Below are 18,489 nucleotides of genomic sequence, written 5' to 3' on the forward strand. Positions count from 1 at the left end.
ACTAATTTAGACTGGAGAGGGACCAGGACTACACCTCTTGCTTTGTTTGTTTGTTTTTTTAAGATTTATTTATTTTTATTACAAAGTCAGATACACAGAGAGGAGGAGAGACAGAGAGGAAGATCTTGCGTCCGATGATTCACTCCCCAAGTGACGGCAACGGCCGGTGCTGTGCCGATCCAAAGCTGGGAACCAGGAACCTCTTCCAGGTCTCCCACGGGGGTGCAGGGTCCCAAGGCTTTGGGCCGTCCTCGACTGCTTCCCAGGCCACAAGCAGGGAGCTGGATGGGAAGTGGAGCTGCCGGGATTAGAACCTATGCCCATATGGGATCCCGGGGCGTTCAAGGCGACGACTTTAGCCGCTAGGCCATGCCACCAGGCCGTGTTTTGGTTTTTTTTTTTTAAGTTTTACTTTATCTTTTTTGTTTGTTTGTTTGTTATTGCAGTACCCCACTTCCAGAAGTTATGCATTCAAGTTTCCCACACTTGGGAAAATCACAGGGGTCAGTACATCCAGAGTGAAACAGAATAAGCCTCGCCCTGGGACAACCACCTTCGTGATCAGGGTATCTCCCCTGTCTGGTAACTATTACTTTATCTTTTCGAAAGAGTTACAGAAAGAGAAGGAAGAAGCGAGGGAGGGGATGAGGAAGAGGGAGGAATAGAGAGCTTCCATTAGCTGGTATACTCCTCAAATGGCCACAACAGCCATAGCTCGACAGACTGAAGCCAGGAACCTGGCATTCCTCTTGGGTCTCCTACATGGGTGAAGAGGCAGAGGGAGCCTGAGCCTTCTTCTGCTGCTTTCCCAGATATATTGGCAGGGAGCTGAGTTTAAGTGGAACAGTTTGAACTCAAACTAACACCCATATAAGATGCTGGCATGGCAGGACAAGGCCCTTTTTGCATTTAAAAGCTCCAAATTTTCTGTCAAATTTCCAGGATTACATCTTTTTCCCATTTACAAAGTGTTCAGTGTCTTGGCTCTTTGCCAAATCAAGTTCTCTCTTTGCTCTCATTGTCCCCTGCTGTAGTAATTGTTGGCCCTGGCAGGCTTGCATTTATTAGGAGGGAACCTGTGGCTATGCCCATTGAGAGGAAACGGTAAGAAATGTCATAAAAAAGGGGACTATTAGAATTCTTCTAGTATCATGAAAGTCAGGCTTTTACAGAGGAATTGTCCTCAAATCATTTTGGACATCCGCCTAATTATAAAGACACTGAGGACTTCAGGCAGCAGTGGGTTGCTGTCTCAGGATCAGCAGGAGCCTTTGGCTACTAGCAGCCCTGTGTGATGCAGGAGCTCAAAAAGGCAGATGAAAAAGTATGTGCAGGAAACTATGGAGAGAAGAAGTGTTAGTACTTTGTCCTTGAATACTTAGAGGAAGGACAAGGACTCACACAGCAACAGTGTGCCTTTTTCCTGCCCAGCTACCTCTTTGCCCGTGATTGGCGCCTACTGTTTCACTCAGTTAACTTTCTCCACTCTGAAAGGAGAGCACAACAGGGCTGCTTCATGTTTTTGCAGTCTACTCCATCTGCTTTGGGACTAAGAGCTCTTTGTGAAAATAAAATAGATTTTCTTTCCTTAAAAAAAAATGTTTGATGGTGGTACTCAGGACTTATCTTAATATCCAAACACTAATATACCAGGGTTAGAACAAGTGCGAGCTCTCTATAAAAGCTTGATAAAACTTTGCAGTTAGTTGAACACCTTCAGATGACGGTAGTTCTGAATAAAGCAAGAAGAAAAAAATGTGTGTATGTATGTATGCATGTATGTGTATACATGTATCTATGTATCTACGCAGATAAATATCAGTCAACTATATCTACCTACGGATGAAAATAGGAGGGAGGGGCCTGATACGTGGCATAGCGGCTAAAGTCCTCGCCTTGAACATGCCCATATGGGCACGTTCTAATCCCTGCAGCCCTGCTTCCCATCCAGCTCCCTGCTTGTGGCCTGGGAAAGCAGTCGAGGATGGCCCACTGCCTTGGGACCCTGAACATGCGTGGGAGACCTGGAAGAAGCGCCTGGCTTTGGATCAGCTCAGCTCAGGCTGTTGCAGCCACTTGGGGAGTGAATCATCAGATGGAAGATGTTCCTCTCTGTCTCTCCTCCTCTCTTTGTATCTAACCTTGCAATAAAAATAAATAAATCTTTAAACACACACACACACACACACACAAAAAGCATTTCTAAAAGAAATTATAAGGAAACAAAATGGCTAACTGTAACTGAAGGTACCATTATATTGTGTTTCAGAATCACACGAATTCAAGGTAATTCAGGGATTCTGGAGCTCTTGCAGGAAGCATTGTAAAATTCACTTTCTTGGGCCCGGCGGCGTGGCCTAGCAGCTAAAGTCCTCGCCTTGAATGCCCCGGAATCCCATATGGGCGACAGTTCTAATGCCGGCAGATCCACTTCCCATCCAGCTCCCTGCTTGTGGCCTGGGAAGGCAGTCCAGGACGGCCCAAAGCTCTGGGACCCTGCATCCAGGTGGGAGACCCGGAAGAGGTTCCAGGTTCCCAGCATCGGATCGGCGCGTACCGGCCATTGCGGCTCACTTGGGGAGTGAATCATTGGACGGAAGATCTTCCTCTCTGTATATCTGACTTTGTAATAAAATAAATAAATCTTTTTAAAAAAATCCACTTTTCTGGGGAGTCAATTCAAGGTCTGTGAAGGCAGTGCTAGTCCTGGCTGCTCTGCTTCTCACCCAGCTCACTTTCACTGCTCCAGGGAATGCAGTGGATGATGACCCAACACTTAGGCCCTTGACTGCCAGGTGGGGGGCATGGATAGAGTTCCAAGCTCTCAGCTTCAGCCTGACACAGACACAGACCATTAGGTTGTGAACTTGTGGATGGAAGATAGCTCTCTGGAACTGCCTTTCATTGTATTAACTCCTAGATTAACATATTTACGTTACTCTCAATGATGAGCAAACCACACTAGCCCGGTTGTAAAGGGAGCAATAAGGTAAAAATGGAAGCACTGCAGGAAGAGCTACATGACAAACTAGTCCAGTGGAAACTCCCAATATTGATGTGATTTTTTTTTAGACTGGAACCTTTTGGAAAGAGCTATCACTGATTTAATTATTCTCTTGTAACTATCTTGAAAGATACCTATCTTCCCCACGTATTTTAATTCACACGTGTTTGACCATATGCCCAAGAAAACTGGGGAAGATAACACTTTTCTGGATCTGAAGGTGACTCCCTTTTTGACCTTGAAGCCATCTTACAGTCACATGGCTCTGTTGTGGCTTTGTGGAGGTCGAAATTTCTTTTATTTTTTTTTTTTAGATTTATTTTTTTTTTTTTTTGTTACAAACTCAGATATACAGAGAGAGGAGGAGAGACAGAGAGGAAGATCTTCTGTCCAATGATTCACTCCCCAAGTGAGCCGCAACGGGCCGGTGCTGCGCCGATCCGATGCCAGGAACCAGGAACCTTTTCCGGGTCTCCCATGTAGGTGCAGTGTCCCAATGCATTGGGCCGTCCTCGACTGCTGCTTCCCAGGCCACAAGCAGGGAGCTGGATGGGAAGTGGAGCTGCCGGGATTAGAACTGGCGCCCATATGGGATCCCAGGGTGTTCAAGGCGACGACTTTAGCCGCTAGGTCACGCCGCCGGGCCCGGAGGTCAAAATTTCATTGGAGCCCTCTTTGTGCCTTGATTCATATAAATAAATATGATGGATGGTGAATGTTAGGACAGTAGAATATAGTGATGGAGGCCACAAATCTGGAGACACATTCTTTTGGTTTGTATTGTAAGTTAGCTAATTGCTAGCTATGTAATGTTGGGCCAGTTACTTAACTTCCTTTGCCTTCTTTCAAAGGATTGTAATAATTACAGCTAGTTTAAATTTGTTGTTATGATTAAATGTTAGTGCAATTAACAATATTGATAGTATAATTATCTTATATTTCTTTATTCTCCAAATGACTCATATACTGTCTTTCCAATATGTTGTGGGATAAATCACAGTATCTATGAAGGAAGAGGCATTGAGATGGTGAAAAAGAAAGAATATCCTTAAGTGCATATTACTTACCTTTCCTGAGGTGAGATGGTGGGTTGTGGGCTGGTTGGGCAAGGCCACCATTCCTGCCAGAACAGGAGGTAGACTAAGTCATCCTGGGCCAAGGACCCACTAGTATGGGTGCAATCTGCCACTGGGAGGAGACCTGACAGAGAAGCTTGGGGGACGCCTCTGTCAGGACACAGTTCCTACAAGTGAGCACAAGAACCAAGGAAGGTTGCAGCTCAGACCAGGCCAGGTTACAGTGCCTGCTGACATACCTGTGGATCAGGTCTGGGGGTGGGCCAGCTGGGCCAGTTCATAACACCCACTGGCATATCTGAGAATGAGGACAGGGTGCAGGATAGGCCAGATCGGGCTGAGCACCAACCAGCTCATATTAGGGCCAAGATTGGGGGCTGGCTGGGCCAGATTGGACAGCAGGACCTGCCATTGCTAATTAGAACTGGGGGCGGACTGAGCTGGGCCAGGCTACAGAATCCACCAGCATATGCTGAGGTGAGATGGGTCATGCTAGATTGGGCCACTGCACCTACTAGCTCTCAGGAGACCCAGGGTTGGTAAGTGCTAGCCTGGTTAGAGGTTCAGGGACCCCCCTGCGGGACCACTGCTCCTGCTGGTGAGTGTGAGAGCTGGGCCTAGGGACATACCAGGCTTGACAGGGCTTTAGTATCTGTTGGCCAGCACATGAACTATGTTAGGGGGAAAACTAGGCTAGGGTGTCAGACTGTATCCACTGGTGGAGCCATGAGCCAGAATAAATGCAGGCTGGTCAGGCTTGGCCAAAGTATTGGTTGGCAAGTGCTGGGGCTGTGGGCAAATCGTGTCAAGCTGAACTGTAGAACCAACTGGAGAGTTTAAGATCTAGGGTAAGGAGTGGGCATAGTAGAAAAACTGTAGGCACTTCTCGAATGGGCTGTAACTCTCACTGGTGAGCATGAGAACCAAGACTTGGGGTGAGCCTAGCTAGACAGATGGTGGTACCCTCTGGCATGCCCTGGCATGAGTACAGAGTGGAGAATGGAGTCAGTTGGGTTGAACTAGGTTTCGAAGTCCAATGTGTATTAGATCTGAATTGGATGTGGGATGGACTGGACCTCCACTGCACATGCTGACAGCCAAGGAATCAAGGTTGGGGTCTGACTGGTGGGGCCTACTGGGAGTTGCTCTGACTGAGTAGTGGTTCTTGATGGTCTATGTGAGAACCATGTCTGTGGTGAGCAGGGTTGTGGCCACAGAACCAATTAGGTTGCATCTGAAATGAGGCTGGAGATGGATCTAGCCTAGCAATGGCAATTATCAGTGTGTGGGTAGGCTGATGTGGGTGACAGAATGAGCTAGACCATGTTCTGGCAGATACAAACAAGGTCTGAGATAACCTCAGATGAGATTTCTTTGAGGGTTCCGCCAACTGGATTGCTGGATTCAGAACTCCAACCATGGGGATCTGGCAATCAAATGCATGTGTCAGAACTGGGCCTCCTCATTGGCTTAGATGGAGCAGTAGATGGCATACCCAGATGCACATGGGGGATTGGGTAGTTCATTGGAAACTGGAGAGGACATCTTGTACCGTAGCACAAGAAAGAGGGCAGAAAAAATTGGTCAACTACCCTAGTGAAGATTGGCAGCGAATTTATGGACGAATGGAGACTTTGGGGTGGACTATGTCAGCCAACGGAACTTGGTTGGAACTTGAAGGATTCTCTCAACCTTGGATCTGTGACATTGACAGCATGTCAGAACTGTCAAAACCAATTGAACAGAACTCTCAGAACATGTTCCACACTGGGGAACTTGGTATGACATTGGGTGGCCATTCTCTATCCCTGGGTATTGGGGTAGTTGGGAGGCTGGGTGTGGCTTCACCCCTTATTTGCTTCCTTTCCCCAGATACAGGAATAGGAACAAGATGTGGAAATCGTGGTCTCACTCATTTTCCCCTATCCCTCAATCCTTTCCACCCTGATCAACAATGTAATCATCAAAAATAAAATAAAATAAATAATAATGAAATTGGGTTGGAAGCAGAGGACAGAAACTTGAACTAGCTCTCTGATATGGGAGAAATGAATCCAAAGATGTGGCTCAACACGCAGCACAAAGATACTGCAACGCTCATTCCTAGATTTTAATTTTTATAGAAAGTATTTCAGAGTTTGAAAATATCTCTTGAGATACATACATTGCAATTTTTTTAAAAGCTCAAGGCTAGAACTAAATAAAGTTTAACCATGAGAAAGTTCTTTTTCTGAGCAAAGATACATGGATGTATGTGTGGGAGTTTAGTATCTCATAAGGAAAGTAAGGTGCAATAACTGCCAGTAATAAGATAGCTAATAAAAGTAACTGTTGGTTTGCTCTGTCATGTACAGATCCTATGGTGGAAATTGTCTTAAATATAGCATAAATTTAAACACTAGAATGTGAAATTACGAAAAGTTGTCAAGGGAAGCACAAAAATGAATAAAAGAAACTAAAATACCCACTGTAAGTCATGCTAACTTTTAACTTGTTTTTCATAAACTCCTAATATTTAAAGGTGTTTCAACTCATCGTTGATTTTCCATGTTGCCCCCATTCAAAAATATAAACTTCAGTAAGGAATCAAATGTGCAGGTGCTGTGTCATAAACAGCTAATAGAGAACATAGCAAGATGTCCAAAATGGTTATGATACTACAGAAAGATTGCTGACATTACATTTAGCAAGAAAACATCAATGAATATTGATTTAGAACTTGGTTGTATTTTTCAATATAAAATTGGATTACAGAATGTCCACTTACAACATAAATATTGGAGTAATAAGGAAAGGAGTGTAAAATAACTGTGATTGACATGATTCGAGATCTACAAAAGAAAATGGCACCACATAGTGTAAAGCATCATTAGTATGTTTGAGAGCTACCCTACATCCTTCTAATCCTCTGTCTTACTGCAGAAACTAGTGGTTTTATGCACTTCCATGTGTTTGTCTTTTTACCTGATATATTTGTCTAACAGAAGACACCAGGAGAAGGTTAGAAACAAGGTGTTGATGGGGATCCAATGTACCTTACCATTTCCTTCTTTCTGTCTGCATTCTTCTGCCCACTCTGTTTTCAATTTACAATGGTAAACCTATCACCATCTTTCTTTTCAATGATGTCAGTTTTCTTTGGAAAGATTTTTCTAAATTTCATTTTTACGTGTGTCATTCACCTTTGCAAAAATACGTCATTTCCTCATTTATGTTTCAAATCTATATTATATTTAATTTATATCTAGCTTTTATCTAAAGATTTAGGTCGGTACTATCACTTCTCATGAAATTAATCTCCTTCTCCTTTGTGATGTAATAGCCTTGTCCCATTGCCATTTTAGTTCTTATTCTATTTCATTTTACTGTTAATCATTTGTTTTACATATTAATTTTCCGCCAAGACTGCAGAAATTTTAAAGGCAAGGATCCTGTGCCATTAATCTTGGCAACCCTGATATTAAAGCAATACCCATGGTAAAGTAAATGTTCTATAAATTATTATAAGGGAAAACATACAGTATAATATGTATGATCTAAAAGGAGAAAAATCAAGTTCTGAGCCTAGATATATCCTTTCTGTGAAAAAACACTGAATAATAAGACAGTTTATTTTCTACTAAGGAAAAAAAAAAATAAGCTCACTATTGTTCCCCCACTGAAAGATGAAATCCAAGAAGAGAAGTAAACTTTAAGCTTGTTAATGGTTTGCCAGTTAACATGCATGAAAGGTAAACTTGTAATGTACATGAAATCTTGAATGACTTTGAGAACCATTAAGTAAATCATTGTTTTTGTTACTTTTTCTTCACTCAAAGAATAGAAGAAATCATCTGGTGGAAAAACATCTTAGAGGATATAGGATTTCCAGAAACTGGAACAATGAGAAGTCCCACAAAGCAGACAAATTTGTTTAAGCTCTTGTCTTTATGTGCAGGTCCTTAGTTTTGAAAAGATGAAAGTAGCTTCCACTTGTGAAGATACAACAGGAAATGACTTTTTTAATCACTAATAAATAAATATGAAAAGGTCAAACTAAATCTCCAGCCTCTTTGTATGCTTTATAAGAATTTTGAATTTCGAAAAAAGATGGCCGACTGCAGAGAGCTGGTGTAGGGTGGAGTAGGGAAGGAGGGGAGCCGATCCAGCAGAGAAACAGGCCAGGAGGTGCGAAACTGTAGGGAGAAGAACGAGAAGGTCACTGGAGTTCACTAAAGCAAGAAGATCTACACAGCGTGAAGGAACAGCCGCAAAAAGTAGGAAAGAAAATACAGCACGCCGCGAGAAACCTGGTGAGTCACGATCCCAGGCAGGGGGAAGGCTGCGGAGGCTCTACCGCCCCAGGGAAAACAGAGGCGGCCGGAAGGATAGGCGCCCACACCGACAGGGGCACCAGTCCCCTGGAAGGCAGGAGCCCCCAGAGGAGGCTACTGGACTGATCATTGGGTGCATCATCCCTGCAGAAGTGGAGGAAAAGCAGGGGAGATTTCCCAGAGGCTTGCCTACCCGCTGCTCAGCGGCTGAGGGAGAGTGCAGAGGGAACAGGAGCGGCGCTGTGGGACTGGGGCTCAGAGATCCCCGTATCGGCTCCGAGCTGTGGACTGGCTGCGGGAGAGTCAGTGGATCCTGTTGCTGGACTAGCCCTGAGCCCCAGAGGCTGGGCAACGCTCGACAGGGCCTCACGTCCTGGTCAGAGGAGCGGACTAGTGGGGGCACATTTCACCTCAAGGGCTCTGTGCCTCTCAGAGATCCGCTTCTACCCTTGAGAGAGTGCAGCTGAGGAAGTGGCTTCTTCAGGGCAGAGTCCCCAGCTGGGCTCAGCTAGAGAGGCCAGACCAGAGCGGGCTCAGCTGAACTGGCCGGACAGGTTTTCCCAGCAGGAGCCCACTAGGAAAGACCTGCCTGTGGTGTTGCAGCCCTCAGCGGAGCAGCGCTTCCGAGTTTGGCACTGGGGCCGAGGAGATTTCCAGCCCAGCACAGGCCGGGGTTGGGGATTTTAGACTCCGAGCAGCAGGAGCCCCTGCTGTGCTAACCTCAAGCCCTGAAGGAGAGTCTCGGCTCAGCACTGAGGCGGAGACCCCCGCTGTATTAGCCTTGTGACCCAAAGCCCAGGCGCGGCTCAGCAGAGTGAATCTGTAGGGCACTGCCTTTGAGAGGGAGCCACAGGGGAAGGGGCCTGGCACTGGGGCTGGCCCACAAAGCCTCCTGACCCAGCTCAGGGCTGTGATCTACAAACCCTGAAAGCAGCTGGTGACTCAGGCAGTAAGCCCTGCTGGGCTCAGCCGGAGGCCCCAAACCAGAGCCAGCTCAGCTGAATCACCGCTAAAATCTCAAAACAACAAGAAGCAAAAACACAATGAGGAGAAGTATCAGAAAAAGCAATGACCCAGAGGAAAGATCAAGCACTCCCTCCCAATACAACCAAAAACTAATCTCAATATCTGAGATGCAAGATGAAGACATAGAGGAACTATCAGATAAGGACTTTAAGAAGCTAATGATGAAATTCGTCAGAGAGAGTGAAAAGCGCTGGGAAGAGTCTAAGGCATTCGAAAACCATATCACTGCAGAAATAAATCAAATCAAAAAGGGAATCCTCGATATAGAGCACAAAATTGAAAGCCTAACCAACAGAATGAACACAGCAGAGGACAGAATATCAGAATTGGAAGACAATCAGAATGAAAGGCAGCAGCTCATCAAACAGTTGGAGACAAATCTAGAGAAAGCCAATAGGTCCATACAGGAAATGAAAGACAACCTCAAAAAATCAAATATTAGAATAATAGGCCTTCCCGAAGGAGTGGAAAAGGAGACAGGCTTGCAACGGGTGCTCAATGAGATAATACAGGAGAACTTCCAGAATATTGGAAATATAAATCCAGCACAAATCCAGGAAGGGCAAAGAACCCCCAGGAGATACGACCCAAACAAATCGTCTCCCAGACATGTGGTCCTCAAGCTACCTTCAAGTGAACACAAGGAAACAATTCTAAGACAAGTAAGAAAAAAGGATAAGATTACTTTCAGGGGAAGGGAAATCAGGATCACAGCCGACCTATCAGAAGAAACGCTCCAAGCAAGGAGAGAATGGGGTAAAACCTATCAAATCCTGAAACAAAACAACTGCCAACCAAGAATAATGTACCCAGCAAAGCTCTCATTTATATTTGAGAATGAAATTAAATACTTCAACAGTAAAGAGAAACTCGAAGAATACATCAACACGAAACCAGCTCTGGAAAATCTCCTCAGGAAGGTGCTAAACCCAGAAAGAAAAAATACAAACCAAAATCAAAGATGGCAAATGGGAAGACCTCCCCACTAAAATCCATACAAGAAAAGTCAACCAATCAAGAACTCTAATAGTCGCAAATACACACTTGCATACTTACACTCATGGCAGCCCAAAACCAATTCCTTTCAATATTATCTCTAAACACAAATGGCTTAAACTCACCAATCAAAAGGCATAGATTAACGGAATGGATCATCAAACAGCACCCAACTATATGTTGTCTACAAGAGACACATCTAACCAGAAAATCCTGTAAGAAATTTAAAGTGAAAGGATGGAAAAAGACATTTCATGCCAATGGACGAGAAAAAAAGGCTGGCGTAGCTGTTCTAATCTCAGATGACCTAGACTTCAAGCTGACAGACATCAAAAAGGACAGAGAAGGACATTATATATTGGTGAAGGGACTGATCCATCAAGAAGTAATTACAATCGTGAACATATATGCACCTAATTCCAATGCGCCTAGCTTCGTGAAGCAACTACTTACAGACTTAAGGGGAGACATAGATACACACACAATAATAGTGGGTGATCTTAACACCCCACTAACAACTATAGACAGATCAACAAAACAAAAACTCAACAAAGAAACAACAGAGCTCGTACAAACATTAGAACAACTAGACTTGGTAGACATTTATAGAATTTTTTATCCTAAGACCACAGATTATACATTTTTTTCAGCAGTGCATGGCACCTTCTCCAGGATCGACCACATGATAGGACACAAAGCAAATCTAAATAACTTCAAAAAGATAGGAATCATACCATGTACCCTCTCAGACCACCACGGAATGAAACTGGAAATCAGCAATTCAAAATGTCCCAGGAAATATAGAAACTCTTGGAGGCTGAACAATATGCTATTAAACGAACAATGGGTCAGGGAAGAAATTAAAGATGAGATCAAAAAATTTATGAAAACCAATGAAAACTCTGACACAACATTCCAAAACTTGTGGGACACTGCCAAAGCAGTGCTACGGGGTAAACTCATCGCAATTGGAGCTCATGTCAAGGCCCAAGAGAGTCGCCAAATACAGAAACTAACCACACACCTCCAGGAATTGGAAAAGCAGCAGCAGATGAGCCCCACACACAACAGGAAACAAGAAATCATCAAAACAAGGGAGGAAATCAACCAGATAGAAATAAAAAAAACCATACACAAAATCAACGAATCAAAAAGCTGGTTTTTTGAAAAGATAAACAAAATAGACACCCCGCTGGCCCGTCTGACAAAGAAAAAACAAGAGAAAGCAAGAATTAACAGCATCAAAGATGAAAAAGGCAACATAACAACAGACATTACAACCATTAAGAACATAATCAGAAATTACTACAAAGCACTGTACTCCAACAAATCAGAAGACCACCAAGAAATGGAAAAGTTCTTAGACTCACACAACCTGCCAAAACTTAGCCCAGAGGCAACAATCAACCTGAACAAACCCATAACTGAAGCAGAGATTGAATCAGTGATTAAAGACCTCCCAACAAAGAAAAGCCCAGGCCCAGACGGCTTCACTCCAGAATTCTACAAAACATTCCGAACAGAACTAACTCCAATCCTCTACAAACTCTTCAAAACAATAGAAAAGGAAGCAACCCTTCCAAACTCATTCTATGAAGCCAACATCACCTTAATCCCAAAACCGGGCAGAGATCCTACAGAGAAAGAAAACTACAGACCTATCTCTTTGATGAACATTGATGCTAAGATTCTCAACAAAATCCTAGCCAACAGAATTCAAAAACACATCAGACAGATCATTCATCCAGATCAAGTAGGATTCATCCCTGGAATGCAGGGATGGTTCAACATTCGCAAATCCATAAATGTGATACACCACATCCAAAAACTGAAAAACAAGAATCACATGATAGTATCAATAGATGCAGAAAAAGCTTTCGACAAAATTCAGCACAACTTCCTGCTAAAGACCCTAACCAAGGTAGGCATAGATGGAAAAATCCACAACATAATCAAAGCAATATATGAAAAACCCAATGCCAGCATCATACTGAATGGAGAAAAACTGGAACCCTTCCCACTGAGATCTGGAACAAGACAGGGATGTCCGCTTTCTCCGCTGCTATTCAACATAGTTCTAGAGGTACTCGCTGAGGCCATAAGACAAGAAAAAGAAATCAAAGGAATCCAAATGGGAAATGAAGAAGTCAAGCTTTCACTATATGCAGATGACATGATTCTTTATATGGAAGAGCCAAAAGGCTCAACACAGAGACTACTAGAACTTATACGAGAGTTCGGTAGAGTGGCAGGGTACAAAATTAATGAACAAAAATCAACAGCCATAGTGTATGCTAACAGCCCCAAGTTGGAAAAAGATCTAACCAGCAAGATACCATTCAAAGTAACAAAGGAAAGCATGAAGTATCTGGGAATTAACCTAACCAAAAATGTAGGAGACCTATTCGAGGAAAACTACAAACTACTTAAAAAAGAAATTGAACAAGATCTAGAAAGATGGAGTAACATCCCATGATCCTGGATAGGTAAAATCAATATCATTAAAATGTCTATACTGCCAAAAGCAATATATACATTCAACGCAATCCCAATCAAATTGCCCAAAACATTCTTCACAGACCTGGAAACAATGATCCAAAGGTTCATCTGGAAGCACAAAAAACCACGAATAGCTAGAACCATTCTCAAGAACAGGAAGTTAGCAGGGGGAATCACAGTTCCGGACCTCTGGACATACTATAGGGCAGTGGTTATCAAAACAGCCTGGTACTGGCACAAAAATAGAGAAGAAGATCAATGGAGCAGAATAGAAACACCAGATGGGAACCCACAGAAATACAGCCAAATAATCTTTGACAAAAAGACAAACGACAACCCAGGCAAATGGGAAGGTCTGTTCAATAAATGCTGTTGGGACAACTGGTTGATAGCCTGCAGAAACAAAAAGATAGACCCACATCTCTCACCATATACTAAGATCAAATCCAAATGGATAAAAGATTTAAACCTACATCCAGAAACCTTCAAACTTTTGGAAGAAAATGTTGGAAACACACTGGAACACTTAGGGGTAGGCCCTCACTTCCTAAAAAAGACTCCAAATGCAGTAGAAATCAAGACCAAAATAAACAATTGGGACCTCATCAAACTAAGAAGCTTCTGTACAGCTAGAGAAACAATCAACAAAGTAAAAAGGCAACCCACAGAATGGGAGAAGATCTTTGCACACGACTTAGGTGATAGAGGGCTGATCTCCAGAATATACAAAGAGCTACAAAACAACCAAAATGTCAAAACAAACAAGCCACTCAAGAAATGGGCACGGGAAATGGGCAAACACTTCACAAAGGAACAAACCCAAATGGCAAATAAACATATGAAAAAATGCTCAAGTTCCCTGGCAATAAGGGAAATCCAAATTAAAACATCAATGAGGTACCACCTAACGCCAGTAAGACTGGCCCATATGAATAAAAGCACCAACAACACTTGTTGGCGAGGTTGCGGGGAAAAGGGAACCCTACTCCACTGCTGGTGGGGCTGCAGGCTGGTACAGCCTCTATGGAAATCAGTATGGAGAACATTCAAACAACTCAAATACAACATACCGTATGACCCGGCAATAGCACTCCTAGGAATATATCCAGAACACTTGTTTTATGAGAAACCAACATGCACTCCTATGCTCATAGCAGCACAATCAGTAATTGCAAAGACATGGAAGCAACCAAAATGCCCATCAACAGAGGATTGGATAAGAAAGCTATGGTTCATCTACTCCATGGAATACTACTCAGCTATTAAACAAAACAAAATGCAGTTCTTTGTGGCCAAATGGGCCAAACTGGAAACCATAATGCTAAGGGAAATGAGCCAATCCCAAAAGGTTAAATACCACATGTTTGCCTTAATTTAAGATGACACGATGTTATGTATAACAAGTTATGTTATGAATGTTATATGTTGTGTATAAACCTAAATTGAAATGTCAATGAGGTGGTCACAGAAGGTGGATAAGAAATCGCATTTACTTTTACCATATTGGTTACTCGTTACTATGTCAATTAATTCCATGGTGATGTAAATTTTTGCTGATGGTATGTTGGAGCTTTTAATTGATCGGGATGATAGTCTGCTGGCTCTGTCTTCAGACCAGAGAGTGTATACCTAAGAAGCCGTTGAACTTATCTGGACAATAAGATGCTGGACTCTATGTTTGGTATATGCTTGCAATGGGGGAATCTCAACTGAACTTGAACTGTGGTTATGCAACAAGGTGGAGGAATCCACCATGGTGGGAGGGTTTGGGGAGGGGTGGGGAGAATCCCAGTACCTATGAAACTGTGTCACATAATACAATGTAATTAATGAATTTAAAATAAAATTAAAAAAAAAAAAAAAAAAAAAAGAATTTTGAATTTCACGTCTTTAAAAAGATATTCAAATCTTTTTTCTCTTGACTACATTTTTGTAAATATGATTATGCATAGCAATTTCTTCATGCTTGAGATCCATTGCTCTGAAATTCTCTCAGCTTGGAATTCTCATCACCTCAGGCCCTTCTATTGTTGTGTATTCATCTAATTTTTGAAAATTGTAAATATTTGGAATTTAATATTCCCATCAGAATTCTTTCTGATCATACAGCCTGAGATGTGTACTGTACACATTTCAAGTAAAAAGATAGAAAAGTCTGTTTTTTTTCTGTTAGCATAGCCCATTAAATATCAGAAATAAGTTACAAAAGCAAATTAAAGTTAAACTGAATGTGGTTGTATGATTGTGTATTATTTCACCGTCCTTTTAATGAGATGTGACTTTCATTTCTGACTGATCTAATTATGTCAGTAAGGAAATACATGAAAGAGTAATAGTAATTTCACATCATTTTTAAGTTAAAAATGAGAAACATTCTCTGAAAATTTGTTCCATCTTCATGTCATATTAAATAAACACTGGATTTAAAAGTTGCATTAAAGTCAGCATGAAATATGTACAGACTTAAAGCCAAAATTACAATGTGAATGCTAAAACTTCTTTTCAAAATAATTCACAGTAATATGAGAAAACCAACAATAATTGTGTATACATATATACATAGATATATGCACTAAAAATATATATCTAATACATATCCATATATATGAATATATATATATATATTCATCTTTAGTTATATTAAAACAGCTCTGATTTAGTTTCAAAAATTTGTTTGACATAACATAATTGAAATAATGACTTTGATAAATATTTTATATATTTTATATGTAGATATGATTTTATGATTTTATATAAGTAAAAGAACATATTTTCATTGAGATTTCAATACATTGGTTTCTCAGTTAAATGCTAGTAAATAGTGGTTTTTAACTTTAGTCTTATGAAAGCTTTTTTTTTTTTAAATTTAAACAAGCTATACATTATACTAAATCCAGGTATTTGATACAATGTCAAATGTTCAAAATATGCTTGGTGGAATGCATTTCCTGTGCAGAATAATTGTTGCCCAATTCAGTCCATGTTTATTATCGAATGAAATATTATAGCTGAAAAATACTAAATTACTTCTACAGTACAAACATTGACATAATGTGGATTACCCAGGATACCTTTATACATAAAATAATGCAAATCCTAAAGATTAAAAGGACAACAGGATATTTCTGCATTGATTCTCCAGTGATTTCCAGAAATTTCAATGCTATATCAGCTTTTTACCACTGGGAAAGTTACAGATAGAGAATAATGAGTATATGATAACATATTCTCTCACATGAAAAGGACAACAGGATATTGAAATGTATCCAAAAACTGTGTGTATTGCTTTGCAACTTAACATAATAATAACAACACTAAAATTAAGATAATTTCTCCTATGAAAGGCTTCATAAAAGACTTGTTATGTATCAACTAGGGTCTAGAAGTAAATTAACAATAATAATATTAATAAATGTGTATGGAGAGATCTCTAAAAATGTAAAGAAAAATGCTTATCTCAAAAGAAAATTCAAAAAACTATCCAACCTAAAGTGAACTGCAGAGCACAAAACACAGCTGATTATTACATTTCCCGTATTTATTATTTCTTAAGAAACACAGAAGGAGAAAAGAGAGAGAGAACAAAGCCATAAAGAGCTCTTCCATCTGCTGATTCTTTCCCTAAATGCCTGCAAAAGCAGGTGCAGGAACAAGCCAAATGAAATCCAAACTGCACTGAATTATTTTTGTGATGAGGTCAAAGTGACCTTAGGATCCCCCTCAGGGATCATCAAGGCTTCAGCCTACACAAGTGTCATAAGGAAAACAAAATATTTTTAAATGATGTAAACCTATAATACACAAACAATCACACTTCTATGATGATTCAGTTCACAGTATTTTGACTTTACAAATAGCATGAAAGTGACAGACATTCGGGAAAAAAATCATTCAGTTTTGAAGTTTTGAATCTATCTTGATGCTGGACAATGGCATTAACCCTACATCTCCCAGTTAGTCACAAGAGCATTAAGGTAACCAGTTAACTCTAGGTAGTGCAAGGTGGATGTTTAAAAAATACATGGAAAATGAACATTCCCTTTTAGTTCCACTTTTCATGATTTTTTTAAAATACCTCATTCCTAAGCTGTTGTGTTGTTTAGGTTAGGTATATTAAGAGCACTTTTAACATTTTTAAATGTAGTATTTTCAGGAGAAAGGTGGAAAACCATCTATATAAAATTCCTCTTGAATGACTACAAAATGTCCATTGAAGTTATGGAACTAGTGCATGAGAAATTAAGCACAATATGTTAATACTGATCCTAATGTGTTAATTAAAAATCACGTTAGTGAATTGATTTCACAATTTGCACTGCTTTGACAGTCATGTCATTTTTAATGGGAACTTCAAATCCTGTTTCTGCCTATTGCTCCTTTACCGAGACACTTCTGTAAGTAATCTAGTGTGAAACTTATTACCTGATGATTTGGCTACTTCTGTGACAACATATGATTTAATTCCCCACAGACATTTGTAAAAGCAATCTACCTGTTACTTATTCTCACAGCATTTCTGATGTCACTTTTTCTGAGTTCAAAAGTAATTTGTTTTATTTTTAGAATTTTGCAAAAATGAAGTGTATGAATATCCACTATCTAGAAGTGATTTTAATTTATTTTGTCTATTTTTTCCAACCATTTTGTTTCATTTTTCATTTTTTAGAAACACTTATTCATTTTACCTGAAAGTCAAAGATACAGAGAACTGGAGATAGGGAGAGAAAAAGGTCTTCTGGTTCACTCCTCAAATTGCTGCAACAGTCAGAGCTGTATCAGTCCAAAGACAGGAGCCAGCAGCCACTTCCAATGTAGGTGCAACAGCCCAAAGTTGCGTCCCAATGCCATTATAAGCAGCTGAAGCAGAGGTGGAATAGCAGGGACTCTAATTTCTAGAGGGATGCCAGTATCTCAGGTGGAGGATTAGCCTGACATGCCATTGTGCTGTCCCCATTCTTTCTTTCTTTTTTTTTTTTTTGGTAATGTATGTGTGCATGTATGTATGAAGTAATTTATTTGAAAAGTTACAGAGAGAGAAAGAAAGGCACAGATATATCTTAAATTCACTAGTTCACCCAACAAATGGTCACAGTCCAAAGCCTGAAGTCAGGAGTTTCTTCTTGGTCTCCTATGTGTGTGGCAGGGTCCAACCCCTTGAGCCTTGCTTCACTGTTTTTATTAAATCACATATAGGGAGCTTTAGAAGGGAAGTAGCTGGGACAAAAGTGGTGCTCACATGTAATGATAACATTGCAGGTGGCAACCTAGCTTGCTATGGCTCAGTGCCTCCATGGATTTTCTTAAGCATGACACAAATATATGTGTTTCTTACAGTAGAATACAATAACATTTGTTCATTTAATAGAATCAATTATACATATGTATGTATACTTACATGCTTAGATTATGTGTTTTGTATTATTATATTGTTTCACAATTTTTAAAATGTTACAGTTGTAGGCTACAGATACTCTACTACATAAAAATTCAAGGAGTTAAAACTACACAAAGAATGACTTCTCCCAAATATGTTTCTTCTCAGTAAAAATTTGATTTAGAAAACATTTTGATTGTT

General features: G+C 40.8%; 1 pseudogene; it reads right to left on the minus strand.

The window, feature by feature from the left end:
- Nucleotides 1-441: 441 nt before the first annotated feature.
- Nucleotides 442-590, minus strand: LOC118759959 (U1 spliceosomal RNA; annotated as a pseudogene).
- Between the last annotated feature and the right edge of the window lie 17,899 nt (nucleotides 591-18,489).

The sequence above is a fragment of the Ochotona princeps genome, chromosome 14, assembly GCF_030435755.1.
Source record: "Ochotona princeps isolate mOchPri1 chromosome 14, mOchPri1.hap1, whole genome shotgun sequence".
In the NCBI taxonomy this organism is placed as follows: Eukaryota; Metazoa; Chordata; class Mammalia; order Lagomorpha; family Ochotonidae; genus Ochotona; species Ochotona princeps.